The 17,183-nt window shown below is 44.9% G+C and overlaps 1 protein-coding gene across 3 annotated transcripts in view; it reads left to right on the top strand.

Moving 5' to 3' along the window:
- The window catches only part of DOCK1 (dedicator of cytokinesis 1), a 527,932-nt gene that overhangs the window by 328,888 nt on the left and 181,861 nt on the right, over positions 1–17,183 (top strand). The gene's annotated exons all lie outside the window — the stretch shown is intronic.

Genomic DNA, 17,183 nt, shown 5'->3' with positions numbered 1-17,183 from the left:
CCCTGGCAACCACTAATTTGTTCTCCGTTTCTAAAATTTTGTCATTTCAAAAATGTTATATAAATGGAATCATACAGGCTGTAACCTTTTGGGATGACTGGCTTTTTTTCTTACACTCTGCCTAATTCCCTGGAGACTCATTTAGGTTCCCGTATCAGTGGTTTGTTCCTTTTCATTGCTGAGTTAGTGTTCCCTAGTATGGATGTTACCACAGGTGGTTTAACCATTTTTACTGTTGAAGGACGTCTAGACTATTTCCAGTTTGGGGCTATTACAAATATATCTGCTACGAACGTTCCTGTACAGGTTTTTGTGTGAACTTAAGTCTTCATTTCTCTGGCACAACCGTCCTGGGATGCAAATGCTGGATTGCATGCTAATCAGATGTTTAGTGTTGTAAGAAACTGCCCGACTCTGCCGTTCTCCACTCCCACGAGCCATGTGAGAGAGACCCAGTTTCTCTGCATCCTCACCAGCATTTGCTGTTGTCACCATTTTTCATTTTAGCCCTTCTGGTGCACGTGTACGATGTCTCGTGGTTTTCATTTACGTTTTCCCTGATGTCTTCGCCTCTTTTTAATGATTTGTCCACCCTGTGGATAAATTCATAGCAGCAAGGGCCTTTCCCTTTGCCTGTTGTGGGTGACGCTCCTTTCCAGGACAGCAGGGATGGATTCGGCCCTGGGTACCATAAGCCGCGGGTTCTGAGCAGGCCTCCGCTAGGGCCGAGCCGAAGTAAGTGTTGTCCATCTTAAGTCCTACGTTGCTGTGGCTGAAGCCTCCTTGCTCACATCGGACAACATCTGAGAATTAAGTGGAGAGGCTTGGGAGGGAGCGGTATCTCACAGCTGGAGATGTAAACGTGGCCAGCGCTCACAGCAGGGGTCCTGGCCTTGGCCTCTTGCGTTTCTACCTCCTCTCTCTTGGGATCTGAATCCTCACCCAGAAAGTGAGGAACTTAAAGCATGAGGAGTTTCTTCCTTTTTCTCTGTCGGGATTAACTTTTGTGAGTGACGATTTAGAATGCATCTAGAGAGCTGCAGTGTTCATGTTTTTAGTGGCCTGTTTTCAACAAACAACAAACAAAACCCGCTGTCCTGGATCTACAGGAAGACTCGGGCTCTCCTTGCTCTGCTGGATGCTGTAGCTGAAAACGACAGACCCGTCCTTGCCGTCTAGCAATGAAGTAACTCGGGGCCTCTGCATTTAACTAGACCCGGCAGATAAACTTGCCACGTCCGTAGCGAAACCACGACTCCGTAACTCCACTGAGTAGAACTAAAGGCGGCCGCTGAGTCAGGCAGCCGGGCGGCCCCAGGTGTGGTCGGGAGGCGGGCGTGTGGACGCATGACCCCGCATGTGGACTTCACCTGTGCTGCATCTCCCCTGCAGAGTGGCCGTGTCCTGGCACCCAGGCTGTGCATTCCACACCCTGGGGACAAGGGTGGGAGAGGGCTGCTCCTGCAACGTCAGGTGCCATCTGTCCTCAGAAGTTGTGTGACTTGGGGACCCCAGTCCCAGGGGTCCCACCGAGGTAAACTGTCACCCCATTGAGGAGGATGCAGCCACACTTTACTTTGATGCTATTTTGATGACGATGGAGAGTCTGTTTTCAGTTATACCCTTACGGTTGCATCATAGCCTCTTCCTGCTACTGCATCTTCTGCCTTCTCCTGCCAACACTGAGGTATCTGATCGTCACACCAGACCTGCACGTGGGCAAAAGCCACGTGCTCTGTGACTCAAAGCACGGAGCGCAGCCCTCAGAGTTTCCTTCTCCGGAGACCCTGTCCAGCTTCTCCCAGGATGCTCTGTAGTTCCCGGGGTGAGGATGTGGCTTGACCCGTGCTTGCTGGAATTGTGCATTCCCTGCACTCCAGAGCCGGCCTCATCCCTGCATTCCTCCTCACGTGCCACTCTGCAGGGTGCAGCCACGTGACAGAGATGCAGGTGTGCCGTGGCATCTCCACCAACCCAAGCCTTTGCATCTCAGCCACAGGGAGGAGAGCTGTTTGTTCGTAGGGAAAGGCAGCTCTGCAAGGCAGAAGCCCCAGTTTGTTGTGTCCTCTTAAAGGCAGATGCCGGAGACTTCTGAGGATAAAGTCTTGTGTCGACGATGATGGAATTAGGGTCTGGAGCCAGAAGTCCATCCTATTATCTTGGGCAGTATGCTCGTAGGCTGCAGCCCTAAAAGACATCTCCATAAAGGAGGAAACACTCAGAATGTAAAAGCCCTGTGGTTTCTTTTATGTTGTGCATAAAATGTACGGAGCTGTCTCATCAAGAATTCTGGTACTCTGAGGCCAAGTCTTCCAGCTGACAGCGTTTCTTCCATCAGAACGTCCCAAGCAGGAGCTGTGTCTGTGTATGCCTCTGTGTGTGTGTGTGTGTGTGTGTGTGTGTGTGTGGTATGTGTGCATGCACATGTATATGGACGTTTGTGCATGTGTGTGGTTGTGTGTGCATGCACATGTGTGTATGTGTCTGTGTACGTGTGTGTGGGTTTGTTGATACCAAGTAAAGACCCTTTTTTTTTTTTCTTGCCACACTGCACAGCTTGTGGGATTTTAGTTACCCAACCAGGGATTGAACCCAGGCCCTCGCAGGGAGAGCGCCAAGTCCTAACCACTGGACCACCAGGGAGTTCCCTAAACTTTTATTTGCAGAGATTCTGACTCTGAGAAGCTGCAGCCAATCCGCCTTCCTCTCACAGCTGACACACTTTGCAGGCACAAGGTCCCCAGCCACAGGGAGTAGCAGAAGAGTAGGCCATGAAGGAGGCATTTTAGACTCTGATCAAAGTTGGGGCTGTGAGGGACTTCCCTGGTGGCACAGTGGTTAAGAATCCGCCTGCCAACGCAGGGGACACGGGTTTGATCCCTGGTCCGGGAAGATCCCACATGCCGCGGAGCAACTAAGCCTGTGCGCCACAACTACTGAGCCTGCGCTCTAGAGCCCACGAGCCACAGCTACTGAGCCCGCGTGCCTAGAGCCCGTGCTCCACAACAAGAGAAGCCACCACTCGCCGCAACTAGAGAAAACCCGTGCGCAGCAGCAAAGACCCAACACAACCAAAAATAAATAAATAAGTCAATAAATAAATAAATAAATAAATAAGAAGTTGGGGCTGTGATCATTGTAATTTTCTTTCTTACATCTTACTGCCTTAAAACGCTGCCCCCTCTGTTGAATAAACAATATTGGGTTTTAGAAGCTGAATCGGTTGGGTGGTTGAGGAAGATACTGCCTCCATGCAACCAACTAGGTAACACTTAAAGCTGTCTTAAGACATCTGGTTGGTGACCCTTTAGTTTTCTTTAACATCCTTGTTTAAATGCCAGTTTCAGAGAGGAGGGTTTATCTCCTTTTTCATTTAACACTCGCATTCTTTGTGATGTGTTGTGCGTTTTCATCCTCAGGCTAAGGGTGAGCTGAAATGTATGCTTTCCACGTGCCAAGCACTTCTGGGGGGAGACTACAAGTCATCATGTCCTTAATACCCTCAGCAGCACTCTGAGACAGCTGTTGTTTTTATGCCCACTTTACAGATGGGAAAGTTGAGGCACAAAGGTTTCTTAAGTTGCCAAAAAACACACAGCTGGGAGGTTATAGGGCCAGTATTTAAAGAGCCCGTAGCCTAAAACCACCCTGCTACCTTGAGTATGCCTCCTGTTTTCCAAAGAGAGTATTTTGTTTTATTTTTAATCCTTATGTCTTTAAAACACAACTTTTCTGCAAGATTTACTACTTACCCGAGTGAATTTTAAGCACAGAAGTCAAGATGTTCCTACTTAGCTTTTTGGAGCCATTAAAAGTATATGCTGTTACAGAGGATCGCATCCATTACTGAGCTTTATGGAGTCCTGCTGTGAACTTTTAGGACAGAATCTCACTAATATCTTAATAAAATAATTTCCCATAGAAATTACATAGGTACCATGTAACACTTTCTTTGTCGTTGTCTCTTTGCCCCTTTTTATTCCTATGACTTAAGAGCTTGATATCTTACATGCTGCCAGAGTTGTCTGTTCCTCCTCCACTCTTTCCAGCATGCATCAGAGGATGTTTCCTTGCCTCCTTGGGATAAGCAGTAATTCCCAGAAGTTTCCAGAGTCTGTATCTAAGTTTTAATGATACAGCTGGACATGCATTTTTACCACCTACAGCTTAGAAATTGACAAAATCAGCCTCTACGGCCCCTTAAATATTTGTGTGCTTGTTCAGCTTTGCCTCTGCAGATGGACTGTTCTTCAATTCATGGGGCTTGGATGCTGTCTTTAATTACATTTTACATTACTTTTGGGGCAACAACTTGTAAATCAGGAATCAAATTTATAGGATATAATGAATATCCCAAAGGACAGTAGTCACTTGGGCTGTATTCAAGATAGTAAGTGATTGGCAATGGCCTGACGTTATAACTCTGCTCTAGGATATACTAGTGTCAGATGGCGAGATGACATTTAAGACAAGCACAGTTCAGATATAGTAGACGTGTACTTGTGTGTTAGCATCCAGAAGTGCTATTTAATCTGCCCAGAGGGAAGCAAATGCTAAGTTTCCATTTAAGATCTCAGGTAGTATTGGAAGCATAGACCTTCACTGTTGGCAGATAAGTGCTGGTCGCCATTCTTGAACTTCTGTCAGCTAAAATGTTCAGGTTTACAGTTTGTGGTGTGTGTAGCCTAGTCTAATGTTGAAGAATTATGCTGTGGCTCTCTTAGAGTTCTCTCTGGTTGTTAACACAAACGTGACCACTTAGTTGCATTTCTATGTCTTTCTTCCGGTCGTAGGGCTTGAATTCATCCCAGTAGAGTGTTTGTGCACCAATAATCCTGACTAGAAGTTTAAGGCATAGGAGTGACTTGGTAGGAAATGAGTCTGTTGGTTTGACTGAGTTCCTTTTTCACCTTGAAGGAAGCATTTGTTATTAACTGCTTTTATTTACTTGCAGAAGACATTTCTACTGTGTGCCATGGGGTTAAAAACAGGGGCAGGATTGAGTATAATTTTCAGATTTTTAGAATTAGACTTTCTTATTCATGTGGACTCCAGAACATGGGATAAAACCTCTTACATTTGTCCACCCTTCAGACTTGCAGAAGAATTTTAAAAATTCAGTTACCCTGATTCAGCTTCTCACTAGATCTTGTTGCTTGTGTCCTCTTCTCTTAGGATGAAAAATAAATTAAATGATCATTTTTACTTCCTCAGAGCTCTCATTGTTTACAACTCTGATTATCAGTATTTTCCAGTGTCCTCTTTTGGTGTAGATTTTGTGTCTCATTCTCTTTGGTTTTGTCCATATTAAGCTGGGGCCTAAAGGAGGTTATATTTATAATTTGTTTTTTAATATCCTACACACATTCATAACAGAACTTGGTATATTTTACAAGTAAGGATTCCTAGACTGTGAGTATAAAATAGACCATGTAAAGCCATAGAGAAAACTGGAAGTTTTTTAGAAGCCAAAATACTTGAAGCTGCCTGGGAGACAGAACACGAAGGAAAATATAATGGATTGCAAAATTCTCACTGGGTGATAAAAAAGATTCTTGCAGTTTGTCAGGGGAGACTGGCAACTTATGGTGGAGATCCTTATATATGACATACTGAGCAAAAGAATATCACATTGAAGGAATCAGTTGAGAACTCAAAATTGTGCCCACAGAAAATGGAAGACATTATTTTTATTTCAATTTTGAGATGCTTAAGATGTTGCTGGTCAGCATGTTGACCATGAGCAGTTGGTCATCATTGGACCTGGCCTAAAGACTAGCTTCTCGAACGTAGTGGATTTTGCTGAGCTGCCCAATTTAGTCTTGTCTAGTTGTTGACCGTTCACATATTGGAGACCAACCCATCTAAACTATTGTCTGGTTTGACTTTACCTGAAGTCAAGGTTTCATCTTAAATTTGTACTTTCAAACACTGACATTTCTTCCCAGCTTGGAATTTATGAGATCGTACTGCTATTGATGTCACATGTCTGGGTGTTACTCGTTTTTTGATCATGGCCGTTTGAAGGCCGAACAGTCCAGGGTGATGGGAGCACAGTCTGCGTTCTCAATCGTCTTTGCATGGCAGTGTTGGCTGATTTCTACTCCTCTTCTCTCACCTGTGATTCAGGCATTTTTGGACCAGGGAGTGTTTTCCTCAGTCCATCAACACAGTGCATTATGTTTCCACCAACCTAATGCATACAATACATATTTACACACTTACAACCACATATGGCTCCTTTCATTGGGTCAATTTTCCATGCATATTTTTGTAACTTAGCTATTTTTCTCCTGTAAAATATGGCATTTTTCCCGCTGATAAGTAGTATTCATCAGATGTATCAGCATCCAGGAAGGCAAGCTCATGGCTGTTTCTGCCAAAATTAATTTGGCATATAGTCATGATAGGAAGGGTCCTTAAGACTTAGAAAGGGATTCCATCTTTGAGATGCCAGGTTTCTTAGACGTCGTGAAACTGCTCAGAAGGCAGATTTGCGGGGTAGGCTCTTTGCAGGTACAGAGCCGTTGGGTTTCATTGCTGTGGAAGAATTTTCGTCCTTGCCAGCTCTGTGCCTTGGGCTTAGATCAGAGAAAATGTACCATTTGCTTTCGGGAGAGAGGAAGGTAGGGGTCCCCACTTTCTGGGGACCGGCCTTAAGTACTGTAGCACTAGCCACAGCCAGAACAGATACCTAATGGTCGAGTCTGGGAGGACAGCGTGTTTTGTTTCCAACTCAACCTCCTTTCCAGGAAACGCTGCTCCGGTGAAAGGGCATGGATTTGAAATCTTTGTGCAAGTTAAAAGCATGGGTGTCAAGCATTTTGGGCTCAAGAGACTCTTGGATTATTTCTTCTCAACATCTTTTCTCCTTTCTTTGAAGCATGGGGTTTTAGTTGATGTTGTTTTTAATTTATTTTTGAAAATAACTGGGTTCCTCTTGAGGTTTTGCATGTCCAATAACTTGACGGTTTTAAGCACACCTAAGTATCATTTTTTCCCTTGAAACAGTATACAGTAGCTGACATAAACACTGTCACAACCCCACTAGCTAAGGACCAAAAGGAAAAATATATATATTGTTTCTGAGTGAAGAAACAGGAATTCAAAGTCAGGATAATGAAAACATTCTGGAATGAAAATTTCCCTAGTGCTCAGCTTTGGCTCATACACTTCATAACATCACTCTTGGAACCTTAATCCTCTACAGGGAAACTGGGCTAAGTGGAGATGTTTTGCAGGTCCGACCCCAGTTTGCGGGCACTGAGGCCCAGGCCTGCTGCCGGATTGGGCCACTTGGGCTGCAGCTGAGCACATTTCTGGCCGGCCTCAGGGGGAAACACGTGAGGTCTTCTTCCGAGGCAGAGGTGGCCATCGTGAAGCACCGAGATTCTAAGCCAGCTCTTGATTTGGATCTAGGAATGGTGCTCTGGACCCCACGGCAGGAAGAGGAGCCCACGTGCACAGTGCTTTGCTATTAGTTGGAATTCTGTTTATCCTTTATGGCATTTTCATAAATTATTTTACCATTTTCCATACAGTTATTCTCTGGCATGGGTACTTTTGCTCTTTGCTTAATAATTAAGGTTGGCCTAAAATTAAAACAGATAATTCCAGATTTTACCTGGATGTTGATAACCACTAATTTATTGCACATGGCGTAGATATTTTATACAGTTGGGTCTTATTCAAATGGCTTCTTTATTTAATTCTGAGATGAAAAATCAAAGTACTCTGCAAGGAATGGCAGTGATGAAGCACTCTTAGCCAGGACTCTCATTTAGGGAAGCGTGCTTTAGAGGAAGGTTTTGAAAGGGCAAAATCTGTTTAAGAATTCTCCGAGCCAGTGCCCACCTTGCTATGAGCTCCCGGCTGGTGTTGACGACGCCATCCTCCTGGCACTTAATGCTAGAGGATGTACTTCACTTTAGGAGGAATGAAGCCAAGTGCCCTCTCTATTTGCTGCATGAGACTGCTCTCAATGCAAGGCAAAATGGAGGAAATATATTTTATTATATTTATTATAGGTCGTATTCCAGATCTTTCCATATATTTTCCATATATTTCCATATATTTTTCCATATATTTTATTACATTTATTATAGGTCGTATTCCAGATCTTTCCATATATTTCCATATATTTTATTATATTTATTATAGGTTGTATTCCAGATCTTTCCTATGTTTATTATAGGTCGTATTCCAGATCTTTCCATCCTAAAATTTTACCTCCAGTGTTCCTGGGACTTAGCAGAAAGCGTGTGTAGCGTGAGACCCTCTGGTGTGATGCTTTTAAGTCTAGAATGGGTGGAGGAGGAAGCCCATGATAACTGAATGCTTGCTGTGTTGCCAGCATTTTCTTAGGTATCTGTTCTGTGGTCCTCCACCTGGGGCGCTTTTCCCCCCTAGAGGGCATTCGGCAAATGTCCAGACACAACTTGCTATCACAGTGCGGACTACTGGCATCTTGTGGGGAGAATCCAGTGATGCTGCTAAACATCCTTCCGTGTACGTGAGAGTCACACCTGCTGCAAAGAATCATCCCCCCCATGTCAACTATGTCCCCATTTTATGGATGAAAACACTGAGTCTCAGTAATGTTAAGTAATGAATAGAAATATATGTCATCCATTTCAGTGATCCTCTTTTCTTTATTTCCGCTTTTCTCAGCCACCCTTCTCTGTTGCATGACCCCAGCAAAGACAGGAGCCTTTACCATAAATAATAGCAGCCGTCCACTGACGATGCCAGGGCTGAGCTTTCCTGTAGAGGGTGAGGATTGGAGGCAGTTTTCCCCAAGATGCCCTGCCAGGTGCTACAGCTTCACAGAAGATCCCTGTGGGCGTGGCTCAGGTTCACGTGACAATGAGAGTAAGTCACACTGATAAGAATTTAGATCCCAGGGGTGCCCTTCTAGTGCCTGGCACATAGGACATGTGTGGAAAATATTAGCAAGTGTCTTTTATGGGGGAGTTACGGTTTTTGTTTCTGTTTTGTTTTAGATTCCACATACAAGTGAGATCATACAGTGTTTGTCTTTTTCTGTCTGACTTATTTCACTTAGCATAATGCCTTCAAGGTCCATCCATGTTTTCACAAATGACAGGGTTTATACAATGTTATTGTATATACAGTAACATTCTATTGTATATATACACCACATCTTTTTTATCCATGCATCCTTGAACCTTGTTTCAGGTATGTGTGTTGCTGATATCTTTTCTTACTCAGTGAGTCCTTTTTTTTTTTACCCCCTCTTAAGAGTGGTGTTTGTGGATTGACATTAAAATTTTTTATTTGAAAAAATTTATTTAAAAAAAATCTTTAAGGACTCTTGCAGAAGGAAACCGAGTGGACTTCCTGCTGGTCAGTTGGTCCTAACAAGCATGGTGACCATCCAAATAGCGGGGCTTAACATATTTTCTATATGGAAGCTCCGTGAAATGCAGTTTTTGACATGAAATCATCTTGAAGATTGAACATGGAATTACACCATTATTTATCAAGCTCTTGTTCTTCTCTAGACACAAGATGGGAAATAAAGTTGAGTAATATTTTATCTCCATCTTCAGCTTGACAGTGGAATACTTAAAAAAAAATTCACATATGTAGTACATTTGCAGGTGTATAAAGAAATGATAATACTGTTAGTATAATTTCTCCATGGACTCAGAATGTTAGGTTCGTGATGGTTTCTTTTGTGCATGACCCTTGGACGCTGCATTGTGGGAAATCACTCATCATCTCAGTGATGCTCGGAGTTTGGTGTCGCTGTCCAGCGCATAGTAGGTGCTGAACAAACAGTGGCTGAGTAACTGCCTGACTGAAAAGAATGAATGTCGATAGGGAATGTTCTTATTACAAAGTCAGCTGATAAAACACATGACATACTCTTGTAGTGGTTCTTTTCCAGGAATGAAACACAGCTACCCTTGTTATTTTTGGGTCCACAAAGAAATAATTCCAGATGTAGATATACAATAAACAAATGATTAGCTAGTGAATAGCTATTAGCTAATGAATTTCCTTAATTGAAGGTGTTCTGAATGTACCACAGAAATGTATGAGGGAGACCCGTGTTTGTACGTACGAGCCAGCCTCTGACTGCAGGTCTGTAAGCTGCTGTCTGCTGGCTGCTGTCTGCTGGAGCTTGCTGTTTCTTCTTAACCTTTCCAGTGAGACTTCAGAGGAGGGTTTTACCTAATACCGTGCCTGTCAAATTACCAGAGCTGCAAGTAAATTGAAAATACAAATTATATTGAAAAGTGAAATATTTTGTTATTCTACATTTGGTTGATTTAGGAAGAAAATGAACTCTGACAGCTTGCTCTTTTCATTTCATTGGCTTCTAATGGTTCCAAACAAAAGCCCCACAGCCAAAGCCTTTTCCCGCATTGCTGTATCAGAGATGCCGTGAGCCCTTCTCTCTGCTCAAGACCCAGTGACCACTGACTCCGTGTCTTGGGTACACAGGATCTTAGGAAGGGATAGAAAGTGCTAAATGTTAATATTTGTGAATATAAATACTAACCATCCCTGGAGCACTCCAGCTGTCTGACCCGTGGGTAGCTTTTTAGCACTTACCACTTTTTTCAGCTTTCAATCCATTTTTCATATGCAGAGATGATCTTTTCCCTATTTTTTTCTGAATTGTTGCCATTGCATCCCTAACATGGGGCTGTTTGGGATGCAGAGGTTTGGGAGAGGAGGTTAGGAGAGCCCCCTTCATCTCTCCTTTCTCTTTCTTGATTCATTATGTTCAGAGGGAAAACTTAGTGAGGTTTTGTGCAAGAGCCAGAAAATCTGAAGTTATCAGGCTGAATTCCTCACCTGTGATTCGGTGGGATAGGATGTATGTGTTGAAAGGGGAGGGGGCTGTTTCGTAGGGCTGAGCTCCTTTGACGGAGGCTGAACCATCAATACCTGCCAGGGTGGCTTTGCTTCAGGGACCTTTCCACACCTTCATCCTGCACACCTTTGTCGTGATTCCTCCTTTGTCCTGGCTGGGGAGGGCTAGGCAGCGGTGGAGGCATTGACGGGGGCAGCTTTGGCCCTTCCTTGGAAGTCCCCCCTTCCCTGCCATGTGGGAGCCGGCTGCCTCTCTGCTTTCCCCAACATCCCTGGGATTAAGGGGTCAGGAATCTGATTTGATTCTTCCAGCTGAATGTTATTGTTCCACTCAAGTAAATGGCTATCTCATTCCCATCTGATCCTACAGTGTATTGTGTCCAAGGTGTTTTTAATTAGCTATTAACCTGCAGATGATTTGGAAATGGAATATGAGAAGAAGCTGCATATTGGATAGATTTCTTTATTTTTGATATTAAACCTACGAATTAAGCCTGATTTAGAGGGAATGGAGTGCTTCTCTTTTATGAGACATCCTTGGAGGTAAACATGGTTTGCATGTAATTCTGGGGGGCCTGGCATTTCTGAGCAGTGTTTGTCAAATAGTTAGGTGTTCTCTCCTGGAACTAAGCTCCCCAATATCCAGTGCATTATAAAACGAGTTTCTCATACTGAGAAAAACGGCGAGAAGGCAGACATCCTGCTAATTATTGGTCGTCTGCCCCAGAGGTAGATTTTGGTGGTTTTTCAGTTTAAAGAAACCATATACATAACACAACACTTGAAAGAAAACATGTATTGAGCTGGGATTGTTGGGATAAGAAGGGGCTAGAAGGAACCCTGTGGGACCCAGGCATAACTATGTCTCTCCGCCCAGACAAATGAGGGACAGTGTGAGTGCCATCACCCTTGGGGTCTGATGTGAAAGGAACTACTGCTTTCTCCAGGGGAAGCCCATATTTCTCTGATGTAAATTTCTATGAAAGTTTCTTATCTTGGTCCTTAGAGGTGAGGCTGCAATTGCTTTTGTTTTGTTTTACATCATAGAATATGTCCTCAGTGTCAGATTGGAAGAGGTGGCACAAGCCTTCTTTCTATGTTACTCATGATCACCTGGGTGAAAGTCAGGACAGAAAAGTGAATCCCAGTTCTGTAATGTTATTATCAAGGTCACTAAGGTTGCATCAGGTAAGGAGCTCCCTTTGTAGATGGAGAAGCACACCTGCTCTAGAGTCTGACAGACTTTGGTTCAAACACACCCCTGCTAGTCGGACAGCCTTGGGGCAGTGGTTTGCCTTCCCCAGCCCCCTGTGAATTAACAGTCTTCTGGAAGGATTCACGATGGTTATGCCAGTGGCCAGCAAAGAGCCACCCTCCACCGGTGCCAGAGGGAGTGTCCTCACCATCCTCGTGATGAGTGTTACTGTATGATCATTCTTGAATTAGCGAGATGCAGGGGTGGGGCTTTGGGAGCCTGGAAAGCCGGCAGCTAATGCAGCTCTGGCCCCCTTTCTCTCCCTTGTCAGTTGAGCTGGCCTGGGGTGGGGCAACACGGGAGCTGTCTGCATCGAGCTCTCTGCAGTGCCTGTGATCCCGCATAGTGGATGGAGATAAATCCACGGGGGGGGGGGGCCGCAGGAGGCCACGTTTTGTGATTCCGTGTGTTCCTGCCCTGAGAGCGTCCCGACCCCACCCTGCCTGGGGGGCTGGGATGACCTTGTGTGTTAAGTGCAGTTCACTGCCCACTTCCCCGACCTCAGGGGGGATCAGCCTTTCCTTTGGCCTTGACTCTGGTCCTGGCAGTGAGGGCAATGGGGACAGGGTCCATCCCTGCTCTGCGGCCTCCCTAAAATGCCAGGAAGCTGCATCCCTTGAGGTGCGTGGCCTTCCTGTGGGCTGAAGCCCATCTCCTCTGACACTCCAGATGACGGAAGTTGCAAAGATGCTAAACCCATGCCCCCCCCACAAAGAGAGTTTGCTCTCTGTGTTGCAGGCCTGGGGGCTGCCCCTGGGCAGCCCCCTTCATCTTCCTGCTCAATCTGTACAGCTTTGAAAAGAAAATCGCCCTCAGGGCTGGCTTCTGTTTACACTTTATAGATCTGTGGGGTGTTGGAGCCAAAAACCTTTCCTGGAAGAAAGTGGCTGGGTCCCCTGGGGCCACAGAAGTGCTCCTTTATCAGAGGAGCTATAATCTTCCACATCAAGGTGCTGAGGTCCACTGACTACCCACCCTTTGACCCTGTGCCCAGGGTCAAGCCCAGTGAGGCCTCCAGAGCTGCGGGTGGGGAGGCTCTGGGCTTGAGGAAGAAGAAGAAGGATCTGGTAGCCTCATGTCAGCCTCTGGTCAGCTACATGCGGGACTGACTGTGAAAGACCACCTGGCCGAGACCGCAGGTGACCAAGTTAGAGGCAGATTTTGTAGTGGTTGTCTTGAGATCAGTGAAAATTCTTGAGTTTAGATTCAAGGGGAACTTTTTTTATTTGCTGGGATTTCTGATTTGTTCTCTGAGGGACAATTCAAGATCATGTACTCCCCGGGCTGGGAAATGCCCGAGGCTGGAGTGAGGTTTAGGAAGCAAGGGCAGACACTGCACTCACGAGGCATGCTGTGATGAAGGGGCCACGAGGAAGCACCGCACTGTCTATCAGTTCCTTTGTGATTCTGCTGATAACAAAAGGGAACATTCATCAGTTTAGTTATTTACGCTCTTGATGCTTTGGGGAGTGCAAGGGGGCTTGCTGCAGCGCCGTAGGTAGCAGGAGACCATCTTTAGGTCCTATTATTGGGTGATATGCACATGACTGTGTCTCTTTTAGACAAGTGGTCCTGTTCCACCTCATTGCTACATTTCACTTTATTCAGGTGTTTATTTCTTTCAAGTAATTCCCTTTGAATTTCTAAGTTCATCTTCTTGAACTACCCACTTAAGCTTCAAAGGTGAGCTATTCAAGGACGGCTCTTCGCCTGCTTTGCCCAGCCTCTCACACAGAGCAGCACACAAATTTGGGATTTAAAGAATTGTTATTGGATGGACGTGGAGATGAAGGGATGGATAGCTAAAGATGCCTCTGGTCTTCTGGAAATCCTCAACAAAGGGATGAAAATAGCACAGAGCTTTCAAGTTTGCCGTTTCCCAGACTTTATAGTTTGGCAATCTGTATTTGCAAAAAGGACACCTTCTATAAGCAACGTGGGCTGTCTTTATTTTTCATTCTATGAACAATGGGCATTCGGTCTCCCTGCCTCTTACCTATGTCGCCTTCTTTCTAGCCATTGCTTGCATGTCTTACCCCGTTTCTGCCCTATTTTCCTTCACATTCCTCAAGTTCTTACACTTGCTGAGATTCCAGCTTTCATTACCTTCATCTCTTCCCTGAATTCCCATGTGGTGTTTTCCTTCAGTTTTGCGTGCTCTCCTGCATCTGAGGCACTGATGGACATCCGTTCTGGTAAATGTCGTATCTCCTTTCAGCCACATGGATGCTCCAGGAGGCAAAACCAGGAGGCAGTGGATGGTCCACAAAGCTGTGGAGGGACCAGCCCGAGGCTCAGGCTCTCAGTTCAGACCTGAGTTCCTTCACGTAGAAGCCACACAGCCTTGGTGACTCCATTAATTCCTGGAGTTGCAGCTTCCTCATTCCTGAAGTGGAGACGACAGTGGCTTGCAGTGAGCATTCCAGAAGATATTGTATAGCAAATAACTGGCCTGCAGCAGATGCACGGGATCTTGTAATATAAGAAAAAACAAAAACACAACAAAGCCAGGAAATAGCGAAAGAATTTGGTGCCTCTAAGAATGAAGACTTTTCTAAAAAGTACAGTGTTCCCACTGAGATAGGGAGAGGGAAAGATGCTGCAAATAGACTTAAGATGGAGTTTTATCTTAACTACATGTGAGCATCTTTAACCCAGTGTGAAATCCTCGGACACAGATGTATGATTTTGCATGATCCTATAAAATGGGAGAAAATTTCATGTGGCTTAGATTGTGGTGTGTGTCTATATTCTTGCCCCTGTGTCAGTGCATGTGTACTGATAGTTTATTGTGGGACGGGCATTGTTCTGGCTCTGGGGACACAGAACGAGTAAAACAGAGTTGATTCAGCCTCCAGGAGCTGCACGTGTTTCAGTCGTCAGAGTTCAGAGGCATCTGGGGTCCAGGGCATTGGGAAAAGATGGCCAAGAAACAAACGGACAAGCACATGAATACATCTAAGTCTCTCCGTGAGGAAAGCTTCAGACAATCTCCAATTGAGGGACATTCTACAAAATATCTGACAGGTGTTCCAGTCAAGGTCATCAAGAATCAAGAAAAGTCTGGGAAACTGTCACAGCGAAGAGGGACCCAAAGGACAGGAGGACTGTAAGTGATGTGGTAACCCAGCTGAGATCCTGGAGCAGTAAAAGGACATGGGGAGGAAACTAGTGAAATCTGAATAATGTGTGGTTTAGTGAAGAGCCATGATGCAGCACTGGTTCCATGATGGAGACAAAGGTAACACGGTGATGTAAGATGTTAACATCCAGGGAAACAGAGTGACAATCATGTACCAGAACTCTCTGTGCAACTGTTTCTGTAAATCTAAACCTATTCCCAGATTTAAATTTACTTAAATTTTTTTAAAAATGAAGGAGGCGGGCTTCCCTGGTGGCACAGTGGTTGAGAATCCGCCTGCCAATGCAGGGGACACGGGTTTGATCCCTGGTCCGGGAAGATCCCACGTGCCGCGGAGCAGCTAAGCCCATGCGCCACAACTGCTGAACCCGTGTGTCACAACTACTGAAGCCCGTGCCTAGAGCCCATGGTCCGCAACAAGAGAAGCCACCGCAGTGAGAAGCCCTTGCACCACAACAAAGAGTAGCCCCCGCTCACCGCAACTAGAGAAAGTCCGCGCGCAGCAACGAAAACCCAATGCAGCCAAAAGTAAATAAATAAGTAAATTTATTTATTTAAAAAAAAAAAGGAAGGAGGCATGTTGGAAAATATAGATGGCAATGAGGATCATTCAGAGAATTGGAATGGGAGGCTGTGATAGGCAAGGCTAGGTGGCTTACTTTAGACCAAGGGTTCAGTGAAGGGCTCTGCAGGGGAGTGGCAGTGAAGTTGGGACCTCAAGTAGATGGAAGAGGGAATTCCCTAGTGGTCCAGTGGTTAGGACTCCAAACTCTCACTGCCAGGGGCCTGGCTTCAATCCCAAGTCAGGGAACTAAGATCCCGCAAGCTGTGCGAAGCAGCCAAAAAAAAAAAAAATCCTCACTAAAGTATTGGGTTGGCCGAAAAGTTTGTTTAGGTTTTTCTGTAAGATGTTATGGAAAAACCCAAATGAACAACTTTTTGGCCAACCCGGTAGATGGAAGAGTGTCCTGTTCAGAGAGCAGGTGGACTCAGGCTGTCTGGTGGGTGTGTGTGCAAGATACAAGGAGCAGAAAGAAGGCTGGTCGTGCTGTTCTATCAGAGATTTATTTTGAGATGGAAAGTTGCTGGAAGCTTTAAATCAGAGAAATGGCATCACTGACGTTTGTTTTTCTGAGACTGTTTGGGCTGCTTTGCCAAGAGTAGAGAAGGAGAGAGAACTGTGTCATTGGAGGGCCAATGAGGAGCCACTGGAAGAATCTAGGCAAGAGATGTCTGTGGCCTGGGCTCAGATAGTCTCTGGGGAGAGAAAGAGGAATGGGGACTTTGGGGCATGTTTTGGAGGCGGGGTCAAATGGACCTGTTGCAAACTGTGTAGGGAGGGAAGGAAAATGGAGAATCAAGGAGAAACCTTAGATTTCTTAGAATAAAGATGTGGTGGATATAGATACAATGGAATATTACTCAGCCATAAAAAAGACCACAGTCTTGCCATTTGCAACAACATGGATGGACGTGGCAGAGAAATACAGCAGAGAAAGACAAATACTGTATGTTATCACTTATAAGTGGAATCTGAAAAGTAAAACGAAAGAATAGACCAAAACAGAAGCAGACGCACGGATACAGAGAACAAACTAGTAGTTACCGATGGGGCAAGGGATGGGGCGGGGGGGGGGGGGAAATAATAGTTTTCACCTCTTAAATCCCTACCCCTAAGGATAAAATAAGATGCAAGGACATATTGTACAGCACAGGGAATATAGCCAATAGTTTATAAATAACTTCAAATGGGTATGAGCCATAAAAATACTGAATCACTATGTTGTACAACTGAAACTAATATAATATTGTAAATCAACTCTAATAAAAGAGGCATAACAGTAATACCAAAAAAAAAAAACACACACCAAAAAACACAAAAAAGGGATGGGTGGAAATTTTAATGAGATGGAAAATCAGGTTTGGGGGGAGCTCTGT

Source organism: Balaenoptera ricei, chromosome 16 (assembly GCF_028023285.1).
Source record: "Balaenoptera ricei isolate mBalRic1 chromosome 16, mBalRic1.hap2, whole genome shotgun sequence".
Lineage (NCBI taxonomy): Eukaryota > Metazoa > Chordata > Mammalia > Artiodactyla > Balaenopteridae > Balaenoptera > Balaenoptera ricei.
Note: the sequence above shows the minus strand (reverse complement) of the source record. Positions and strands in the feature narration are given on the sequence as shown.